General features: G+C 32.7%; 2 pseudogenes; both read right to left on the bottom strand.

The window, feature by feature from the left end:
* Positions 1–656: 656 nt before the first annotated feature.
* Positions 657–9,644, bottom strand: LOC142638919 (TMV resistance protein N-like; annotated as a pseudogene).
* Positions 9,645–14,830: 5,186 nt separating this feature from the next.
* Positions 14,831–23,313, bottom strand: LOC142638918 (disease resistance protein RML1A-like; annotated as a pseudogene).
* Between the last annotated feature and the right edge of the window lie 1,343 nt (positions 23,314–24,656).

A 24,656-nucleotide genomic window follows, 5' to 3' on the forward strand; every position in this document is an offset into this window, starting at 1 on the left:
AACTATAAATAGAAATTTAAGCCTTTTTTACCCTTTTCTATGAATTCTAACAAATTAAGATTAACATGTATTTTTTATTGTGTCATTTTATTTTTATAAATGTAATAGAATTTTAATTTATGATGTTTGCCTTGTGATGATTATTTTTTATCATCTGGTCGATTGTTATTTAATATTTGGTCAAGATATCAATCTATTTTTTGTGTAAGCAGAGTTCAAATCCTAAATTTCTTATTTAATGGCAAGAGACTTTACAAATTAAACTAATTGAAACCCACATTTAAAAAAAAAAATTTGTATCATTGATATAGGACCATGCTAACCTAGGAAGCACATATACTTCATTTTGGATATTGTACCATACTCGTGTCGTAATCATGTCCTATTGGCCGTATTATGTTATAATTTTTCAGAAATTGTTTGTGTTGCCAGATCATAACCGTAACATGTTCATGCATCCTAGATGCTAACTTAGATTTTGAAAGCATAGAACCGATAATCATGCAAACAATATTTCTTGGTCACGTTACAAATGATTATGACAACTTCATAAATTATATGTACATATTAAAAAATTTGAAAGAAATTTTGTGGATTAAAAAATGTTTATTAAACTAGCCAGAAATTCAAACTACAAAATTGATTGTAAGATAGAGTGAATTCCAAATGGGCCCATAGAAGAATTTATTAAACCAGAGCCATAAACACAATGTTTTGTAACCTCATAGTAAGAATGAAACAAAATTTAGCATAGTTGACACGGAGCTTACCAATGAAACAAGACTTGGACTAGCACTTTTTCCAGATGTTAATGAATACATGTGACCAGTGTGTACTTTTAAATATAAAAGCCTAAATTTAAGAAAGAATTGTTATTTAACATAACACAGAATGGACCTCCCAATCTGTGACCTGATAGAAATTACTTCCACAAGAATATTGAGCCTGAAATTTTTTCATGCCATCTTCTCCTTTGCTATCCATCTTTGACTCCTTCCCACAAATTTCAGAACCTCATCAATAAGAATCACAGGAGCTGAAACCAAGATGACCAAAATCCACTCACTCAGACTCAATGGCACAATACCAAACACTTCTGCCAGGAATGGGACAGAGAGTATGAGGCAGTGAAGTCCAAATAAGACTGACATAGCAACCAAAAGCCAAGGGTTCCTCCAAGGTGGCATTTTGACCAAGCTGTTTCAGAAAGGGCGTTCAAGGAATTGAACATCTCAATTGACACCAAGACAGAGAGGGACAGAGTCATTGCTTTCACTTTACCAACGGTAAAATAGTCACAAGGGTCTGTAATAGAGATCATGTGACCCCCAGCAACCGTGAATGGACTCGTGGTGAAATTTGACCATGACAAGCATTTTCCCAAATTGTGAAGCTGAGAAAATTCAACTAGTGTATGCCTATCACTGACAAGATTGATATCCATAAATGAAGCTTGAGTGTACCACAGGACGAAGATGCCAGCAGTTGCAATGCCCACATAAGTACCAATTACCTGCAAAACAGAGACTTAGATAGTATTTGGACAAATTACATAGAGCTTTCTATCTTTTTTTACAATTTTAAGTAGAGAGTGCTTATGTAAATCACTCTTTAGAAAGTGCATTAGAAATTAAAGTCAATAACGTTTTTCCTTCTAGGGTTATACCAGCTAGCAAGCTTCCCCAACTCCTCAATATTCACATATGTTTTGAGTATACATGGCCTCTCCTCAACTACTCCTTGATGGCACTCTGTGAACTTTTTGAGAACATGCTGGGGCTTAAAAAGTTGCAGACTTTCTTTTTTCTCTGATAAGATTTTCAAACTCCCAAGATGGATAGTGCTTGATCTCCACTTTTATCTCCAAGTATCTTGTTCTACCATTTGAATTTCAATACTATAAATCAATCCCAAATCACAAATCTGAGATCCTATCTCTGCATGCAATTGCATCCGGATGCTCAGGAAAAATGCAATTTTAAAATGAAAGCTACTCAAAATTATCCTGTTCAATGTTCAATGATAAATATGACTTATGTTATACAACCTATGTTACCCAATAACATTTTATTTACTTCATGAAGAAAGTGTGAACATCATTTCATCAAGGGAAAAAATATATGTTAAAAAAGAAAAGTGTGTGTGTGCACATCTGTGCTGTGGGGTACTCTTTAATGACAACCAGAGGAAATGAAACAGGAAAATCCTCTATCCTAGCAACATTACTAATGAGAAAGCATGTCACCTTGATATAAGTTTCCCAAAGATCATCATTGGCTGTCATTTTTTGGCAATTCTCATCACCAGCAAAATCATTCTGAATTGGGAGATCCTTTATTTCCTTGTAATCTTTCATCGAGCATAAATTTTGATCTTCTAGTACATCTTTGCCACCCAGAACGCCAAATCTTCTACTGCATGATGCAATCATCCAGGTTGAAGCTTGAGGATTGCATGTAGGACCAATTTTATTCCTTATGTGCAATTGCTCTAACTCAAGGTTAATATAATCCATGAGAAACACTACGAGTGAAGAATTGGTCACCCTCTTCACCTACAACTTCAAAATAACTCTCGTTACATGCAAAAATTTATTCTCAAGGATACCAAAGAAAAATTCAAACAATTATTTTGTTCCAAATTGTTTAACAACATCAATCTCAAACATTACTGGAAATGGGGGAGATTTCACTGTTTTTACACGATACTTTCAGGAAATCTAAATGCAGTAATTGCATTATTGGGAAACTAAACTTATGACAACAATATTTAGTCAAAATATTTACATTAACTTATGCTAGAGTTTTCACATGGCCTTCATGAATAATTATGCAAATGCTCATAAATTATCTAGGAAGTCATAAATTGAATGTACATATCCTTTCTAACTACAGGTAGTAGAGAGAGAGAGAGAGAGCATCAGTCCCAGCTGATAGTCCTCAGTGTCTAGAGTGTGACTTTAGTAATATTTCCTTTCATCAGTGTTGTCATTTCCGTATATCAAAAACAAATATTTGAAATTTGGTAGAGTTCTATTATGGTATGTTTATTCATAAGAACTTAATTTGAAACTTATAAGAGTTATTTGAAATTTTGCACCTTCAGAAGAATCCAAAAATCTCAGCAAATGTTGTAGCCTGTTATAGGCTTGTGAAAAGAAAATCTCACCTACTCCACTACATGCATCCAATATCTTGACCCACATGGTTATACCCTCCATTAGAAGCTGGATTTCCATAAATCAAGTAGAAATAAGTACAATTATCAATTCTACAACATTAGATTTTGGATAACAATGAAAAAAATTGAGATAATGCAAATGATATTGTAGGTAAAGGAACAACACAATAAAAATAAGCCAATATAAGCAGACAATAACTTTCTTGTATTATGCGAAGATCTCAATGTTGAAACAAGAAACATTCCAATCATCAAATTCAGTCTTTATTGTTGAAATTTGCATTGCATGAAGAAATTCTGCAGCTTCGTTAGAAACCCCTTCAACATATACAACAACAATTTGTGACAACTTGAAACATATTAGTTTCTATGAGACCAAGCATCAGGATGCACCTGGATTTGTTTATATATAAGCAACATAATAGAGCAACAAATTATCTAAAGATACAAGAATGGATAAATGGCAATTCACCTAGGTATAAGAATCCACATAATCTCAGCAGTTACCATTTCTCCTGTTTCATCCCAAGATAACCCACTCTATTGAAGAACCTTTATGTCATTATATTGCCTTCTCAAATGTTTGTATCTATGCCTCAGAGCATCTTTGTCATAATGAGACCAATGTCCCATTGAACGGTTTTGACCATTTCATTCCAAGCCTCGGCAACAAGTCCATGACTATTCCCTCTAAGTACCTAGTTTCATAACAAATCAATGAGGTTATGATGCATTGTTGATGACTACTTGATGTCGAGCTCATTCTCAGACATTCACTATCAGGAATGATAAATCTATTAGGTCCCAATAAAATCTTCATGGAGATAACTATTCATTCATCAAAACATTTCATAGTGCTCTTTACTTGAATAAACTTGCAAGGACAAGTCTATTCGTTGTAACATGTAACTGGTAAATAGTTTTTATTCATTAAAAATAGATGATACTTCTTGACAACACCTCACCACAAGCTAAAACATAACCAACATAATTTAAATCAGTCATAATGCATTTAGTTCTTATTTTGTTAAAAAAGCAGCAAATTTTAAAAAAAAAAATTACAATCATTTCCAGAAACTAGCAAAAAAGAAAAAAAGACCATCAAAACCAGTCCAATCAATCAAGTATTTGCAAAGCCAAATACCTCGTACTCAATGCTGCTGCCTTGTTTGTCATCAATGGTCCTCCACGGTGTTCTAACCTGTAATTTTTTTATAAAAAAATTAAGTCAAAATCCAGAATTAATTTTTTTGTTTTTCTACTTTTTTGGAAGAGAACAAAAAGGAATGTAGATGGCCGGATAGTTAAAGCTCCTCTGCTCCACATACATTGACTGCAAGTTATTGCCCATATTCGGAGAAACAAACCCAAATCACACCAAAAACAGAATTGCTGCACCTCAACGAAGGTTAAGCAATCAAAAAAATTAGAATCAATGAGCTATGGACTGAATATTTCAATGTAATAACAGACACAAATGATATCAAACAAAGATGATACAATGGAAAACATTTTCAAAGTAATTATAGTACCTTCCAATGTTTTTGTTGAAATTTGATCAAGAGGGTCTCATTTTCTTTGACTGTGGAAATGGACTGAAGTCAGAATCATCGTCCAAAGAGGAGGAACCCAAATTAAACCCATCACCAAGGGTTAATTCAAATCCAAAATCAAATTCAGACCAATTTGTCACATCCAAAGAAAGCCATGAATTAGAAGACATAGAAACCGAGGATGACCCGCCACCATTCAAAGCTCTTGAGATAATTGGACTGTCCGAATTGCTTGAATGCACTGAAGTTGGTCATGTTGAATATGTGGAGCCTACCTCCTTCGGACACTGGCAGTGGGTTTGAGCCAAGGGCCTGTTTCTCTTTTTGATGACTTTTCGTGCTTTTAGTAATGGTTGATAAAAGGTACTTCTAGTTGACTGCTTGGTATTGTACTGTTTACGCATGATGAAACTTGAACCATGGAGAAGAGCCGGTCTCCGCCTGTTTCGCTGTACAATGCTCTTTGAAATTCGACAGCCTTGGGATTTTTGAGGAGAACAAATGCATTCTACATGGACCCCTACCCTTGTAATCACAGGAGGAATTTTTCCAGCATCATGAGAGGTTTCACAGAAAATCTGAACGAGATTCCGATCACCTAGATTCAAGCCCTCAAATAGTTTCTGCAATGAGCTTTGAGGTCTACAACAAAACAACAGCTGGTTAAATTGTTCAAATGAATGATATGTTCTTCCGAACAGTCGTTTACTACCATTGATGGAAATGAAGACGAGATAATCAATACCGCAACGACGAGCGTTTACTGTTTCAGTAGGAGTTATTTCAATAGCAACACACAGAGAGCAATTGTTGGAAATTCTGGACCAATCAAGAATGATATTGAATTTTCATTGCTTTGGTGGTTAAACCAATTTGGAATCTCATCCCCGTATCCATCTAACACACATTGATACTCAATAAAAGGGTAATACCGAGAGGGGAAAAACGCAGGGGATATTGTAGAAGATGAGTTTGGGTGTGGAACTATTAACATGTGGCATGGTGGAAGATTTGGTGGAAGCCTTATCATTTCTCGAATCTGCATGCAATTAGAGAATTCAACAAATTACTACATTTTAGCAAAATTAATCGACAAGTAGTACTTGGGAAGGTAAAAGAAACTGTTTCTTAATACCTGAACGAATATTTCGCTTGTTTGTGCAGATCTTTCACTTTGTGGAAGGCTTGGAATTTCCCCAAGCTCATTGCAAAGTTTAATATTCACAAGTTCTAAAGACCTCAATCTGCCAGTGATTTTTGGGAAGGTAACAATTTTGCTGTCATCAATCCATAGATGTTCCAACGAGGGGGGACAACAATAATTCAAAATAAAATCCATTTCTGAGGGATTTGGAATAGCACAAAAATATATAGTCTTCAAGCTTGGAAAAGCATATTTGGAAAAGCCTCCGTAAGAATTGCGTAGTAGCTCCACGTCCTTCAAAAATGTGAAATCGCCATAAAGAAAGAGTTGCTTAAGACGTTGTAAATTATAGATGCTACCTGGAATATGTAGATGTCCCGCTTCCGCCTCCGAGTTTCCAAGCGATAACCGAATCATCCCAGTGAGATTCCCAAATGACGGAGGCAATTCACTAATTCCAGTACCGTACAACCGTAACTGCTCTAAACTTTTCATTTCTCGCGAAATATTGGGGAACTTCTTAAGGCTTTTGCAGAAAATAAGATTAAAAATTCTAAGAGATTTCATCGTGAGACAACTCGGAAGAGTTTCAAGTTTATCGCAACGCCGAAGGTCCCACACTTCAAGCTTATCAAGACGCCCCACAGAGTCATCAACCTCAACTAAATTTCTACAAAAACTAAGTTTCAATTCCTTTATATTTGGGCTCATTGATAAGTCAGGTATTTTCCTAATGGATTTACACCGACTGAAGTCCACATAGCTCATGCTTTTGAATGCAAAAACCTGTAGATGAAAAAAATTCAAAAATTAAATTATACTTTAAACTTTAAAAAAAAAAAGTATTTATCCTCAAAAAAGAAAAGAAAAGAAAAGACCATACCTGCTTGAATATTTTCTTTAATTGGTTACCAACCATGTTGAGTACAACCAGATTTTTAGGAGAAAAATGGGATGGAAGTGAAGGAAATGGATAATTATGCCAATCAAGCAACCTTAATCCATTGGGAAGATATTCAAGATGTCCAAAGCAATGTACATTACAAATAGTAAGCAATCTAAGATTTTTCATCTTACGAAATATTTGTGGCTTTAAGTGCAACTTTATCGGCTCAGGCGAATATAACATTATGCTTTGAATTTTATTCGACCCCTGATTAAAAAAAAAAAAAACAAAAGTAAATTACCAAATTAAAATATAATATTTACTAAATTATGGACAAAATATGTGATTTATCCTATTAAATTTTTTAAAAAAATCATCTTGAGAATATTAAAATTGCTTCCACATTAAAAGGGAAAAAAAGTGATTATATTTTTCAAGTGAAAAAAAGGGAGAAAATGAATAAAAACAACTCATACCATATTCTCAGTTAGCACGTTAAGAACATCCTCACAACGCCATAGTCTACTGCGTTCTCCTAGATTTTGTGGTGATTCTTGTCGAACAATTTCTCTACCCATACCTTGTAGCAAATCATGCATCGACAATTCATTATTATAATTAATAGTAACAAGACATTTATCAATAAGTCTTGAAATACCATCTACTAGTTCTAAATCACAATTTTCTAGTATATCCACAACCTTATCATAATTCATGCAATATCCCTTGAAGAAGCATGCAATATCAAGGAAAATATTCTTTTCGTTTTCATCTAATCCTTCATAACTTATTTTCAATATCTTTTGAATATCTCTATTGGGAATTTTATCATACTTTTTTATAGAATGTTTCCATTCAAGTTTAGATCTTCCATACAAATCAGCACCCATTACTACTAGAGCTAGTGGAAGGCCTTTGGCATAATGTATAACCTTGTGCACAAGTTCCAAATAATCTCCATTGGGTTCGTTACATCCAAAGGCATGCATATTAAAGAGTTCAATAGCTTGATATTCATTTAATTCCTTAACCTCATATCTGTAGGTTGAAATACCATTTCCAAGAGTAACAAGCAGGCGTTTATTTCTTGTTGTCATAATGATTCTGCTTCCAGGAGCAAAGTAATCACATTTTCCAATCAAATTTTCTATCTGATCAAAATTATCCACGTCATCAAGAATGATAAGAACCCTCTTTCCGCAAAGAAGTTCATTTATCATGGCGATTCCACTAGATACATTACACACTTCCAAATTCCTATCCCCCAAGCTCTTAGAAAGAAGTATCTTTTGTAGACAAATTATGCCTTCAATTGTCTTTGACCTCTCTCTAACATTCTCTAGAAAAACTTTTGCTTTGAAATGATGTAAAATTTTGTTATAAGTAGCTTTGGCGATTGTAGTTTTTCCTACTCCACTGATACCACAAATCGCTACCATGTAAACATCCTCATTTGATTCAATATTTAAATATGTTATTAATTCCTCTACACGAGACTTTATTCCAACTGGACATTTAGCAACATATAATTCCATCCGATTTAGTTTAGACTTTGAGACCTCTTCAACAATTTCTTGGATAAGGTCGTATTCATTGTGGCTGCCATTCACAAAGTATTTAAGACAATTAACGAATATAATTTAAAAAATAAATGAGAACATAAATTAAATGCAAGGTGTTTAATTTGTATCTCATAACTGAAGTATGGCTAAGTAAAGTAAGTGGCATGTAACTCATGGATTGAAAATATATTGTTTTATTGTCACTTATTCTGGGGTAGCAAATTAGCTTTTAGCACGAAATTGCATGAAAAGCCCCACTAGATGAGTAAATAATCTCATTGGGACCCCACTACTTTAGGAAAATGCATTAATAAGTTTTTCTTTTAAAATATGTGCGAGGCAAATACCTAATTAATAATTGGTAAGAGAATCTAATTCTAAGTTCTTTTATTTCCATCGTTAAGCTATAGATAACTAGCTCAGTTATGACAAGAATAGAATACTTTCATAATTTATTAAACTCTAAAGAAAAAAATAGTAGAAATCAATTAACTGTAGTTGTTATTTAACATGAAAATTTAACAGTCATCCCAAATCCATTAAAAGTTTAGGGTATTAAAAGTTTAGGGTTTGCTTGATTGGATAAAAAATAAAGAGGGATGAAATAGTGGGATGATAGAAAGAAAATAAAAATTACTTTAATCTCACGGTATTTGGTTGAGAGTGGAAAAATAACAACCACTTTTCTCTCCAATTAAATGGACCTTACAGAACAACTAACAAGGATAGTCACTAAATAAATACCTGTTCTTGTAGTCCCAACCAGAAATGTTGCCTGCCTCACATAGAGCTTTCCTCCACCTTTGTACCTTCTTTTTATCTTTAAATCTTTCTTCATGCCTGGTTAGTGCTTCTCCAAATTTTCCTTGTTGCTTACGAACTTCTGATGGATCCACTTTATAAAAAATTGGTAACACCAACCGATTATTTTTCCTACATTCAATAATCTTAGTAAGTTCATCCAAACACCAACTGGAGGATGCATAATTTTCGGAAAATACAATAATTGACATCTTTGAGTTCTCGATAGTTTTGAAAAGCTCTGTAGAAATTTCTTCTCCCCTTTCGAGATTATTATCGATGAAGGTGTGAATACCCCGGTCACACAAAGTGTGATACAAATGGCTTACAAAATTAGAGCGGGTATCTTCACTTCTGAAACTCAAGAAAACATCAAACTGATTAAAGTACTTGGATTGGTGGACGAATGAGGAAGAGGAAGATGAAGAGAAATATGAGGCTCCTTTGGTGGTGATAAGCGCCATCGGAATTTATGAGCAACTGGATGAGTAGATCTGAAACTAAAAGAAGGAAAGCCGTGAAATGGTTTGTTAATATAACTGAGGAAAGCCAACGACAAATTAGGAAGAGGGTGATTCGCTGCAAGTTAAAGAAATAACGTAGACTTGCTTTTCGGTGTGACTATCGTCCTAACAAACTTTCAACTTTCAAGTGCCAATTAAATTAATGCTTTTTTACATTGCAATGTAGTATCATGGAAGTTTCTGAGTGACACCAAAATAACTTTTTGACCAAAAATAAATAAAAAATTCATAGAGTCTGAGTCTGAGCTTTCCCAGAAGAACTCCTAGCGCAAAACTGGGCCCTTATCAATATATCAATCAGCAGCTGCGTCATTGTTGCATCATTGTGTAGTTAAATTTCAGCATTTAACATATCCCTCTCCTTCAATAGGAGTTAACAATGCAAATTCTTGTTTTATGGTGCATTAATTGTTTGAATTGATTTTATCATGGCAGCTTATAGTTATATACACATCAATAATACATATCCCAATTCTTGCAGGACCCAATTTATGCACATGCCCTAATGCACAGTAATTAACACAGCAAAAAGTCCCACCAACTTAGACAGAAAAAACTACAACAATGAACATAGAACCCCCAAAAAGCTAGGAGGGAGCTGCTTCCTTCATGGGTTTTCAGTTTTGGTTTGGGTTTTTAGAAATAGGATGAAACGGTGTAGTTTATCATTAGATTTTTTGTGTTTTAGCATTGTGGAAAACTCCACCATTTTTACTGTGACAGGTAAGCTTTTATTATCAGTTGAAACTGTGTTGTTTTAGGGCTTATTTAAAATAAAAAAAATCAAAAAAAAATCAGCAAGATGACATGACAGTTAACAGCAGAAACTAACCAAAGGGTGATCTGCTAACGGAACCAAACGTTGGGGTGTAAAATTAAAGTTCCGAAACGTTGAGGTGTAAAATCCAGTCAACTCCAAACTTCAGGGGTGTAATTTGCAATTTACCCTTCATATTTTTGAAGGAATAGTGAAGACTAAAACACTTGGAAATACATGATTATGATCATCGTGTGTACCAATCCCTTACCATAGAATTTTCATATGTGTATATTTATTCTTTTATTGAAAGTAACATTGGTTTGTATCTTAGAATTTTTCATATGTGTAAAACTATTCATGGGTTCCAATGCACTTTTTGATACTATTTATGGATCACACTGTACTATTTTAGCTAACTTTTACATTTATCTACAATACTTTCAGCAAAAAGTTTTCAATTACAGCAAAATAAACAGATCCCAAACAGTAAGAAGAAATGATTATGTAATACAAGAGTATGATTGTTTTTGTAATTTATATTTTGTCTTAAATCTTCATTTATTTTTATTTCTTAATTTTGATCACATTCTCTTTTGTTCATAACTTTAAAATATTCCTACAATAACTTTAGTTACAACAACTAAAATCTTTAATTCAAGCATAACTAATCAGTTGTATATCATTTTTTATTTTATTTTTTATAATTCAATAGTTGGATGAGAGATAATTTAAACCCTAGATGTATTTGTAGGAAACACTGGGAAATGCTAACCCGATCAGTTACAAAACTCTTAGCTAATTAGTTGTATATCTTGATAGCATATTTGGAGCCATTACATACATACATACATACATACATATATATATATATATATAGTTTGAGTCTCAAATTTTTATTAAGCATATTGAATGCTTTAAGCTTGATATATTTATATCATTATGCGAATCTTGTTGTTTTCAATAGCTTATTTGCATAGTGTTGATTAAAATATACAATTTTCAGTATACTTCTATTAACTATATAAAAAGAAGCTATGTCGCTACAGTGTTTTGCCACTGTTCATACAACGTTTTGCACTGTGCAACACTGTAGCTGCAACAATGCTTTGGTTTAGTGAGTCTTTTTTTTTCTTTTTCTTTTTTTTTAGTAATCGGTTTGTGTTTTTTTTCCCTTTTAAATATTGAAGTAAGCTGACATTTAATTGTTATACTGACACAATAAATTTCACAATATTTTCACAATTATTGACGTGTCAATTTTTTACAAGTCGAAATAAAATAATAAAATAAAATATGAGATTGGTTTTTTTTTTTCTTTTAAATATTGATGTAAGCTGACATTTATATTGTTATACTAACACAACAAATTTCACAATATTTTCAAAATTATTGACGTATCAATTTCTTACAAATCAAAATAAAATAATAAAATATAAGACTATAGCCAACCACAATTGAAAATAAATGTTTTAAAAAAATGTTACAACACTTATTGTTATCACAATACACTGTAGCACAGTAACTACAACAATCCTTTGGTTTAGTTTTCACAATTATTGACGTGTCAATTTCTTACAAGTCGAAATAAAATAATAAAATAAAAATCAGTGTCCATTCGAAGCTTTTTCATGTTTGCTTATTTACTTTTTCTTTTTGTCTCAATTTAAAAAATAAAATAAGTGTAAGTTTGTTGTCACATATTTAATATAAAAATTTTTTAAAAAATTATCTTATATTTAGCAAAAAGCCCTGGGCTTGTTTAGTGTTGTTGTTTAAACAATAGTTTTTGTTGTTTAAATAACAGTACACTTATTTTTACAATATTTTTTCACTCACACATATTTTCACAATACTTAAATAATATTACTAAAAATCTCTTACCAAATAGACCTTTTATTGCCAAATGGACACTCAATAATGTGATAATACACAATAAATTTCACAACTGAAAATAAATGTTTAAAAAAAATGTTACAACACTTATTGTTATCACAATACACTGTAGCATTGTAGCTACAACAATGTTTTGGTTTAGTTAGTCACTTTTTTTTTTCAGTAATCGGTTTGTGTTTTTTTTTTCTTTTAAATATTGATGTAAGCTGATGTTTATATTGTTATACTGACACAACAAATTTCACAATATTTTCACAATTATTGACGTGTCAATTTCTTACCAGTCGAAATAAAATAATAAAATATGAGACTGTAGCCAATCACAACTGAAAATAAATGTTTTTAAAAAAATGTTACAACACTTATTATTATCACCATATTTTCACAATTGTTAAGATCTCATTTTCTTATAGATCAAATAAATAAATAAAATGCTAAATCTACAACATTTTAACATTAATTTCTATAGTGCCTAAAGTTTTTTTTTTCCCAATAATCGGTTTGTGTTTTTTTTTTTTAATCTTTATATAAACTAGCATATATATTGTTATACTGACATAACAAATTTCACAATATTTTCAAAATTATTGAGGTATCAATTTCTTACAAGTCAAAATAAAAAAATATATATATATGAGACTGTGACTAACCACAATTGAAAATAAATATTTTGAGAAAATGTTACAATACTTATTGTTATCACAATATTTTCACAATTATTGAGATCTTAGTTTCTTATATATCAAATAAAAAAATGTTAAATCCACAACATTTTAACATTAATTTCACAACAAATCATAAGTAATGTATTATTGATGGATAGCATTGGAGCTATAGTGCTTTTGGTTTATTGACTTTATTCAACTAGCACTGTAGCTACAATGCCTAATTTTTTTTTTTTTTTTTTCAGTAATTGGTTTGTGTTTTTTTTTTCTTTGAAATATTTATGTAAGTTGGTATGTATATTATTATACTGACCCAACAAATTTCACAATATTTTCACAATTGTTGACGTGTCAATTTCTTACAAGTCAAAATAAAATAATAAAATATGAGATTGTGACTAACCACAACTGAAAATAAATGTTTTGAGAAAATGTTACAGCACTTATTATTATCACAATATTTTCACAATTATTAAGATATCAATTTCTTCTAGATCAAATAAAAAAAATACTAAGTCCACAATATTTTAACATTAATTTCTACTGTGTCAAAAGTTTTTTTTTTCCCAGTAATCGGTTTGTGTTTTTTTTTTTTTAAGTATTTATGTAAGCTGACATATATATTGTTATACCGACACAATAAATTTCATAATATTTTTACAAATATTGAAGTATCAATTTCTTACCGGTCGAAATAAAATAATAAAATATGAGATTGTGACCAACCACAACTGAAAATAAATGTTTTGAGAATAATAATAACAATGTTATCAGTTTAAAACCAATAATAATTTGTCATTTAGAATTTGTTCTAAAAATGTTATGAATGTAGTATTTCTCTCAAATAAAATAAAAAATATATATTTATTCAGATCTTAAAAATGAAGATATTGTAAAAATATTATGATATTTTGTTGTATTTTTAAACTTCTTTTTTAATATAGTCAAATTGGGTGAGTCAGAATTCACAGTTTCACACATAAAATCTATATTAATTTTCTCACTAATAGGGTAGCACGTGCCTTGCACGTGCAGCCAACACTAGTTATGTTAAATGTGGGATAAAAAGCTAAAAGGTAGTTTTCATATATGTAATAAATAAAATAAATAAATAAAACAACAACACAAAGGCATAAAACTAAAAGTTAAAAACTAAGCAAACTATAAATAGAAATTTAAGCCTTTTGACCCTTATCTATGAATTCTAACAAATTAAGATTAACATGTATTTTTTATTACATCATTTTTTTTTTTTAAATGTAATAGAATTTTAACTTATGACATCCGTTTTATAATGATTGTTTTTTATCATCTAGTTGATTGTTTTTTATCATTTGGTCACGATATCAATCAATTTTTTGTATAAGCGGAAGTCAAATCTCAAATCTCTTATTTAATGGCAAAAGACTTTACAAGTTAAACTAATTGAAACCTGCATTTTTTTTATTTGTATCATTGATATAGGGCTATGCTAACCTAGGAAGCACATGTACTTCATTTTGGATGTTGTACCTATATCATACTCATGTCATAATGGTATCCTATCAATTGTGTCATGTTGTAATTTTTCAAATATTATTCGTGTTGCTGCTTCATAGCCATACCTTGTCCGCGTGTACTAGATGCTAACTTTGATTTTAAAAGTATAGAACCAATAATCATGCAAACAGTATTTATTGGTCACGTTACAAATGATTCTGACAACTTCATAAATTATATGTACATATTAAAAAATTTGAAAGAAAAATTTTGTGGATTAAAAAATGTTTATTAAACTAGCCAGAAATTCAAGCTACGGAACTGATTGTAAGATAGAGTGAATCCCAAATGAGCCCATAGAAGAATTTATCAAACCAGAGCCATAAACACAATGATTTGTAACCTCATAGTAAGAATGAAACAAAATTTAGCATAGTTGACGCCGGAGATTACCAATGAAACAAGACTGGGACTAACACTTTTTCCAGATGTTAATGAATACATGTGACCAGTGTGTACTTTTAAATATAAAAGCCTAAATTTAAGAAAGAATTGTTATTTAACATAACACAGAATGGACCTCCCAATCTGTGACCTGATAGAAATTACTTCCACAAGAATATTGAGCCTGAAATTTTGTCATGCCATCTTCTCCTTTGCTATCCATCTTTGACTCCTTCCCACAAATTTCAGAACCTCATCAATAAGAATCACAGGAGCTGAAACCAAGATGACCAAAATCCACTCACTCAGACTCAATGGCACAATACCAAACACTTCTGCCAGGAATGGGACATAGAGTATGAGGCAGTGAAGTCCAAATAAGACTGACATCGCAACCAGAAGCCAAGGGTTCCTCCAAGGTGGCATTTTGACCAAGCTGTTGTGTTCAGAAAGGGCGTTCAAGGAATTGAACATCTCAATTGACACCAAGACAGAGAGGGACAGAGTCATTGCTTTCACTTTACCAACGATAAATAGTCACAAGGGTCTGTAATAGAGATCATGTGACCCCCAGCAACCGTGAATGGACTCGTGGTGAAATTTGACCATGACAAGCATTTTCCCAAATTGCGAAGCTGAGAAAATTCAACTAGTGTATGCCTATCACTGACAAGATTGATATCCATAAATGAAGCTTGAGTGTACCACAGGATGAAGATGCCAACAGTTGCAATGCCCACATAAGTACCAATTACCTGCAAAACAGAGACTTAGATGGTATTTGGACAAATTACATAGAGCTTTCTATCTTTTTTTACAATTTTAAGTAGAGAGTGCTTATGTAAATCACTCTTTAGAAAGTGCATTAGAAATTGAAGTCAATAACGTTTTTCCTTCTAGGGTTATACCAGCTAGCAAGCTTCCCCAACTCCTCAATATTCACATACGTTTTGAGTATACATTGCCTCTCCTCAACTACTCCTTGATGGCACTCTGTGAACTTTTTGAGAACATGCTGGGGCTTAAAAAGTTGCAGACTTTCTTTTTTCTCTGATAAGATTTTCAAACTCCCAAGATGGATATTGCTTGATCTCCACTTTTATCTCCAAGTATCTTGATCTACCATTTGAATTTCAATACTATAAATCAATCCCAAATCACAAATCTGAGATCCTATCTCTGCATGCAATTGCATCCGGATGCTCAGGAAAAATGCAATTTTAAAATGAAAGCTACTCAAAATTATCCTGTTCAATGTTCAATGATAAATATGACTTATGTTATACAACCTATGTTACCCAATAACATTTTATTTACTTCATGAAGAAAGTGTGAACATCATTTCATCAAGGGAAAAAATATATGTTAAAAAAGAAAAGTGTGTGTGTGCACACACGTCCAAGCTGCAGGGTAATCTTTAATGACAACCAGAGGAAATGAAACAGGAAAATCCTCAATCCTAGCAACATTACTAATGAGAAAGCATGTCACCTTGATATAAGTTTCCCAAAGATCATCATTGGCTGTCATTGTTTGGCAAATCTCATCACCAGCAAAATCATTCTGAATTGGGAGATCCTTTATTTCCTTGTAATCTTTCATCAAGCATAAATTTTGATCTTCTAGTACATCTTTGCCACCCAGAACGCCAAATCTTCTACTGCATGATGCAATCATCCAGGTTGAAGCTTGAGGATTGCATGTAGGACCAATTTTATTCCTCATGTGCAATTGCTCTAACTCAAGGTTAATATAATCCATGAGAAACACTACGAGTGAAGAATTGGTCACCCTCTTCACCTACAACTTCAAAATAACTCTTGTTACACGCAAAAATTTATTCTCAAGGATACCAAAGAAAAATTCGAACAATTATTTTGTTCCAAATTGTTTACCAACATCAATCTCAAACATTACTAGAAATGGGGGAGATTTCACTGCTTTTACACGATACTTTCAGGAAATCTAAATGCAGTAATTGCATTATTGGGAAACTAAACTTATGACAACAATATTTAGTCAAAATTTTTACATTAACTTATGCTAGAGTTTTCATATGGCCTTCATGAATAATTATGCAAATGCTCATAAATTATCTAGGAAGTCATAAATTGAATGTACATATCCTTTCTAACTACAGGTAGTAGAGAGAGAGAGAGAGAGCATCAGTCCCAGCTGATAGTCCTCAGTGTCTAGAGTGTGACTTTAGTAATATTTCCTTTCATCAGTGTTGTCATTTCCGTGTATCAAAAACAAATATTTGAAATTTGGTAGAGTTCTATTATGGTATGTTTATTCATAAGAACTTAATTTGAAACTTATAAGAGTTATTTGAAATTTTGCACCTTCAGAAGAATCCAAAAATCTCAGCAAATGTTGTAGCCTGTTATAGGCTTGTGAAAAGAAAATCTCACCTACTCCACTACATGCATCCAATATCTTGACCCACATGGTTATACCCTCCATCAGAAGCTGGATTTCCATAAATCAAGTAGAAATAAGTACAATTATCAATTCTACAACATCAGATTTTGGATAGCAATGAAAAAAATTGAGATAATGCAAATGATATTGTAGGTAAAGGAACAATACAATGAAAATAAGCCAATATAAGCAGACAATCAATTTCTTGTATTATGCGAAGTTCTCAATGTTGAAACAAGAAACATTCCAATCATCAAATTCGGTCTTCATTGTTGAAATTTGCATTGCATGAAGAAATTCTGCAGCTTCATTAGAAACCCCTTCAACATATACAACAACAATTTGTGACAACTTGAAACATATTAGTTTCTATGAGACCAAGCATCAGGATGCACCTGGATTTGTTTATATATAAGCAACATAATAGAGCAACAAATTATCTAAAGATACAAGAATGGATAAATGGCAATTCACCTAGGTATAAGAATCCACATAATCTCAGCAGTTACCATTTCTCCTGTTTCATCCCAAGATAACCCACCCTATTGAAGAACCTTCATGTCATTATATTGCCTTCTCAAATGTTTGTATCTATGCCTCAGAGCATCTTTGTCATGATGAGACCAATGTCCCATTGAACAGTTTTGACCATTTCATTCCAAGCCTCGGCAACAAGTCCATGACTATTCCCTCTAAGTGCCTGGTTTCATAACAAATCAATGAGGTTATGATGCATTATTAATGACTACTTGATGTCAAGCTCATTCTCAGACATTCACTATCGGAATTGATAAATCAATTAGGTCCCAATAAAATCTTCATGGAGATAACTATTCATTCATCAAAACATTTCATAGTGCTCTTCACTTGAATACACTTGCAAGGACAAGGCTATTCGTTGTAGCATGTAATTGGTAATTAATTTTTATTCATTAAAAATAGATGATACTTCTTGACAACACCTCACCACAAGCTAAAACATGACCAATATAATTTAAATCAGTCATAATGCATTTAGTTCTTATTTTGTTAAAAAAGCAACAAATTAAAAAAAAAAATTACAATCACTTCCAGAAACAAGCAAAAAAGAAAAAAGACCATCAAGACCAGTCCAATCAATCAAGTATTTGCAAAGCCAAATACCTCATACTCAATGCTGCTGCCTTGTTCGTCATCAATGGTCCTCCACGGCGTTCCAACCTGTAATTTTTTAATAAAAAAAATTAAGTCAAAATCCAGAATTAATTTTTTTGTTTTTCTACTTTTTTGGAAGAGAGCAAAAAGGAATGTAGATGGCCGGATAGTTAAAGCTCCTCTGCTCCACATACATTGACTGCAAGTTATTGACCATATTCAGAGAAACAAACCCAAATCACACCAAAAACAGAATTGCTGCACCTCAACGAAGGTTAAGCAATCAAAAAAATTAGAATCAATGAGCTATGGACTGAATATTTCAATGTAATAACAGACACAAATGATATCAAACAAAGATGATACAATGGAAAACATTTTCAAAGTAATTATAGTACCTTCCAATGTTTTTGTTGAAATTTGATCAAGAGGGTCTCATGTTCTTTGACTGTGGAAATGGACGGAAGTCAGAATCATTGTTTTAAGAGGAGGAACCCATATTAAACCCATCACCACCCATCACCAAGGGTCGATTCAAATCCAAAATCAAATTCAGACCAATTTGTCACATCCAAAGAATGCCATGAATTAGAAGACATAGAAACCGAGGATGACCCGCCACCATTCAAAGCTCTTGAGATAATCGGACTGTCCGAATTGCTTGAATACACTGAAGTTGGTCCTGTTGAATATGTGGAGCCTACCTCCTTCGGACACTGGCAGTGGGTTTGAGCCAAGGGCCTGTTTCTCTTTTTGCTCACTTTTCGTGCTTTTAGTAATGGTTGAAAAAAGGTACTTCGAGTTGGCTGCTTGGTATTGTACTGTTTACGCATGATGAAACTTGAACCATGGAGAAGAGACGGTCTCCGCCTGTTTCGCTGTACAATGCTCTTTGAAATTTGAGAGCCTTGGGATTTTTGAGGAGAACAAATGCATTGTACATGGACCCCTACCCTTGTAATCACAGGAGCAATTTTTCCAGCAATAAGAGAGGTTTCACAGAAAATCTGAACAAGATTCCGATCACCTAGATTCAAGCCCTCAAATAGTTCATGCAATGAGCTCTGAGATCTACAACAAAACATCAGCTGGTTAACACGTTCAGATGAAAAATATCTTCTTTCGAACTGTCGTTTACTACCATTGATGGAAATGAAGGCGTGATAAACAAACTCGCAACCCCGAGCCTTTACAATTTCGGTAGGAGTTATTTCAATAGCAACACACAGAGCAATTGTTGGAAATTCTGGACCAATCAAGAATGATATTGAATTTTCATTGCTTTGGTGGTTAAACCAATTTGGAATCTCATCCCCGTATCCATCTAACACACATCGATACTCAGGAAAACGGTAATTCGAAGAGGGGACAAACGCAGGGGATATTGTAGAAGATGAGTTTGGGTGTGGAACTATTAACATGTGGCATGGTGGAAGATTTGGTGGAAGCCTTATCATTTCTCGAATCTGCATGCAATTAGAGAATTCAACAAATTACTACATTTTAGCAAAATTAATCGACAAGTAGTACTTGTGAAGGTAAATGAAACTGTTTCTTAATACCTGATCGAATATTTCGCTTGTTTGTGCAGATCTTACACTTTGTGGAAGGCTTGGAATTTCCCCAAGCTCATTGCAAAGTTTAATATTAAAAAGATCTAAATACCTCAATCTGCCAGGGATTTTTGGGAAGGTAACAATTTTGCTGTCAGAGATCCATAGACGTTCCAACGAGGGGGCACAACAATAATTCAAAATAAAATCCATTTCTGAGGGATTTGGAACAGCAAAAACAGATATTCTGTTCAAGCTTGGAAAAGCATATTTGGAAAAGCCTCCGTAAGAATTGCGTAGTAGCTCCACGTCCTTCAAAAATGTGAAATTGCCATGAAGATAGAGCTGCTCAAGACGTTGTAGATTATAGATGCTACCTGGAATATGTAGATGTCCCGCTCCCGCCTCCGAGTTTCCAAGGTCTAACCGAATCATCCCAGTTAGATTCCCAAATGACGGAGGCAATTCACTAATTCCAGTACCGCACAAATTTAAATCCTTTAAACTTTTCATTTCTCGCGAAACATTGGGGAACTTCTTAAGGCTTTTGCAGAAATTAAGATCAAAAAATCTAAGAGATTTCATCGTGAGACAACTCGGAAGAGTTTCAAGTTTATCGCACAACGAAAGGTCCCACACTTCAAGCTTATCAAGACGCCCCACGGAGTCATCAATCTCAACTAAATTTTTACAATCACTAAGATCCAATTCCTTTATATTTGGGCTCGTTGATAAGTCAGGTATTTTCCTAATGGATTCACACCGACTGAAGTTCACATATCTCATGTTTTTGAATGCAAAACCCTGTAGATGAAAAAAATTCAAAAATTAAATTATACTTCAAACTTTTCTTTAAAAAAAAGTATTTATCCTCAAAAAAATAAAAATAAAAGACCATACCTGCTTGAATGTTTTCTTTAATTGGTTACCAACCATGTTGAGTACAACCAGATTTTTAGGAGAAAAATGGGATGGAAGCGAAGCTAATGGATATTTATGCCAATCAAGCAACCTTAATCCATTGGGAAGATATTCAAGATGTCCAGAGCAACGTACATTACGAATAGTAAGCAATCTAAGATTTTTCATCTTACGAAACATTTGTGCCTTTAAGTGCAACCTTTTTGGCTTACGCGAATATAACATTATGCTTTGAACTTTATTCGACCCCTGATTAAAACAAAAAAAACAAAACAAAAGTAAATTACCAAATTAAAATATAATATTTACTAAATTATGGACAAAATATGTAATTTATCATAATAAATTTTTTAAAAAAAATCATCTTGAGAATATTAAAATTTCTTCCACATTAAAAGGGAAAAAAAGTGATTATATTTTTCAAGTGAAAAAAAGGGAGAAAATGAATAAAAACAACTCATACCATATTCTCAGTTAATACGTTAAGAACATCCTCACAACGCCATAGTCTACTGCGTTCTCCTGGATTTTGTGGTGATTCTTGTCGAACAATTTCTCTACCCATTCTTTGTAGCAAATCATGCATCGACAATTCATTACCATAATTAATAGTCACAAGACATTTATCAATAAGTCTTGAAATACCATCTACTGGTTCTAAATCACATTTTTCCAGTATATCCACAACCTTATCATAATCCATGCAATATCCCTTGAAGAAGCATGCAATATCAAGGAAAATGTTCTTTTCGTTTTCATCTAATCCTTCATAACTTATTTTCAATATCTTTTGAATACCTCCATGGGGAATTTTATCATACTTTTTTATAGAATTTTCCCATTCAAGTTTAGATCTTCCACGCAAATCAGCACCCATTACTTCTAGAGCTAGTGGAAGGCCTTTGGCATAATGTATAACCTCATGCACAAGTTCCAAATAATCTCCATTGGGTTCGTTACTTCCAAAGGCACGCATATTAAAGAGTTCAATAGCTTCATATTCATTTAATTCCTTAACCTCATATATATTGGTTGAAATACCATTTCCAAGAGTAACAAGCAGGCGTTTATTTCTTGTTGTCATAATGATTCTGCTTCCAGGAGCAAAGTAATCACATTTTCCAAGCAAATTTTCTATCTGATCAAAATTATCCACGTCATCAAGAATGATAAGAACCCTCTTTCCGCAAAGACGTTCATTTATCATGGCGATTCCACTAGATACATTACACACTTCCAATTTCTCATACCCTAAGATCTTAGAAAGAAGTATCTCTTGTAGACGAATTATGCCTTCAATTGTCTTTGAGCTCTCTCTAACATTCTCTAGAAAAACTTTTGCTTTGAAATGATGTAAAATTTTGTTATAAGTAGCTTTGGCGATTGTAGTTTTTCCTACTCCACTGATACCACAAATCGCTACCATGTAAACATCCTCATTTGATTCAATATTTAAATATGTTATTAAATCCTCTACACGAGACTTTATTCCAACTGGATATTTAGCAACATCTAATTACATCTGATTTAGTTTAGACTTTGAGACCTCTTCAACAATTGCTTGGATAAAGTCGTATTCATTGTGGCTGCCATTCACAGAGTATTTAAGACAATTAACGAATATAATTTAAAAAAGAAATGAGAACATAAATTAAATGCAAGGTGTTTAATTTGTATCTCATAACTGAAGTAAAGTAAGTGGCATGTAACTCATGGATTGAAAATATATTGTTTTAAATGGACCTTACAGAACAACTAACAAGGATAGTCACTAAATAAATACCTGTTCTTGTAGTCCCAACCAGAAATGTTGCCTGCCTCACATAGAGCTTTCCTCCACCTTTGTACCTTCTTTTTATCTTTAAATCTTTTTTCATGCCTGGTTAGTGCTTCTCCAAATTTTCCTTGTTGCTGACGAACTTCTGATGGATCCACCTTGTAAAAAATTGGTAACACCAACCACTTATTTTTCCTACACTCAATAATCTTAGTAAGTTCATCCAAACACCAACTGGAGGATGCATAATTTTCAGAAAATACAATAATTGACATCTTTGAGTTCTCGATAGTTTTGAAAAGTTCTGTAGAAATTTCTTCTCCCCTTTCGAGATTATTATCGATGAAGGTGTGAATACCCCGGCTAGACAAAGCGGGATACAAATGGCTTACAAAATTAGAGCGGGTATCTTCACCTCTGAAACTCAAGAAAACATCAAACTAATTAAAGTTCTTGGATTGGTGGGCGATTGAGGAAGAGGAAGAGGAATATGAGGCTCCTTTGTTGGTGATAAGCGCCATCGGAATTTATGAGCAACTGGATGAGAAGATCTGAAACTAAAAGGAGAAGGAAAGCCGTGAAAGGGGTTGTCAATATAACTGAGGAAAGTCAACGACGAATTAGGAAGAGGGTGATTCGATGCAAGTTAAAAAAGACTATAACGTAGACTTGCTTTTTGGTGTGACTATCGTCCTAACAAACTGTCCTAACAAACTTTCAACTTTCAAGTGCCAATTAAATTAATGCCTTTTTACATTGCAATGTAGTATCATGGAAGTTTCTGAGTGACACCAAAATAACTTTTTGACCCCCAAAAAAAAAAAAAATTCTCCAAGTATGAGTCTGAGCTTTCCCAGAAGAACTCTTCGCGTGAAACTGACCCTTCTAAAAAATTGGGTAAATTGCAAAGTACACCCTTAATGTTTTGGATGATTGGATTTTACACCCCAATATTTTAGAATGTGGGGGCTTATTTGGCACACAAAAAAAAAAAAAAAAAAAAAACACATCAGCAAGATGACATGACAGTTAACAGCAAAAACTAACCGGGGGTGATTTGCTAACGAAACCAAACGTTGGGTGTAAAATTAAAGTTCAGAAACGTTGGGATGTAAAATCCAGTCAACTCCAAACTTTAGGGATGTAATTTGCAACTTACCCTTATATTTTTGAAGGAATAGTGAAGATTAAAATACTTGGAAATACATTATTATAATCATCATGTGTACCATTCCTTTACCATAGAATTTTTCATATGCGTATATTTATTCTTTTATTGAAAGTAACATTGGTTTGTATCTTAGAAAGTTTATTTAGTGTATGTTTGGCATTGGCTTAAAAGCCAGCTTAAAAAGTTTTCAGTTTCAACTAAATAGGTTGTGTTTGGTTAGCTTATTTTTTGCCAACTTATTTTACTATTCAACTTATTTTTGTTACTATTAATGAGTCACACTACACTTTTTGGTACTATTCATAGATCAAATTGTACTATTTTAACTAACTTTTACATTTATCTACAATACTTTCAGTAAAAAGATTTCAATTACAGCAAAATAAGCGGATCTCAAACAGTAAGAAGAAATGATTATGTAATACAAGAGTATGATTGTTTTTGTGATTCATATTTTGTCTTAAATCTTCATTTATTTTTATTTCTTAATTTTGATCGCATTCTCTTTTGTTCATAACTTTAAAATATTCCTATAATAACTTTAATTACAGCAACTAAAATCTTTAATTCAAGCATAACTAATTAGTTGTATATCATTTTTTATTTTATTTTTATAATTCAATAGTTGGAGGAGAGATAATTTAAACCTTAAATGTATTTGTTGGAAATACTGGGAAATGCTAACCAGTTCAGTTACAAACTCTTAGCTAATTAGTTGTATATCTTGATAGCATGTTTGGAGCCAAACTATATATATATATATATATATATATATATATATATAT

This window comes from Castanea sativa, chromosome 6 (assembly GCF_040712315.1).
Source record: "Castanea sativa cultivar Marrone di Chiusa Pesio chromosome 6, ASM4071231v1".
Lineage (NCBI taxonomy): Eukaryota > Viridiplantae > Streptophyta > Magnoliopsida > Fagales > Fagaceae > Castanea > Castanea sativa.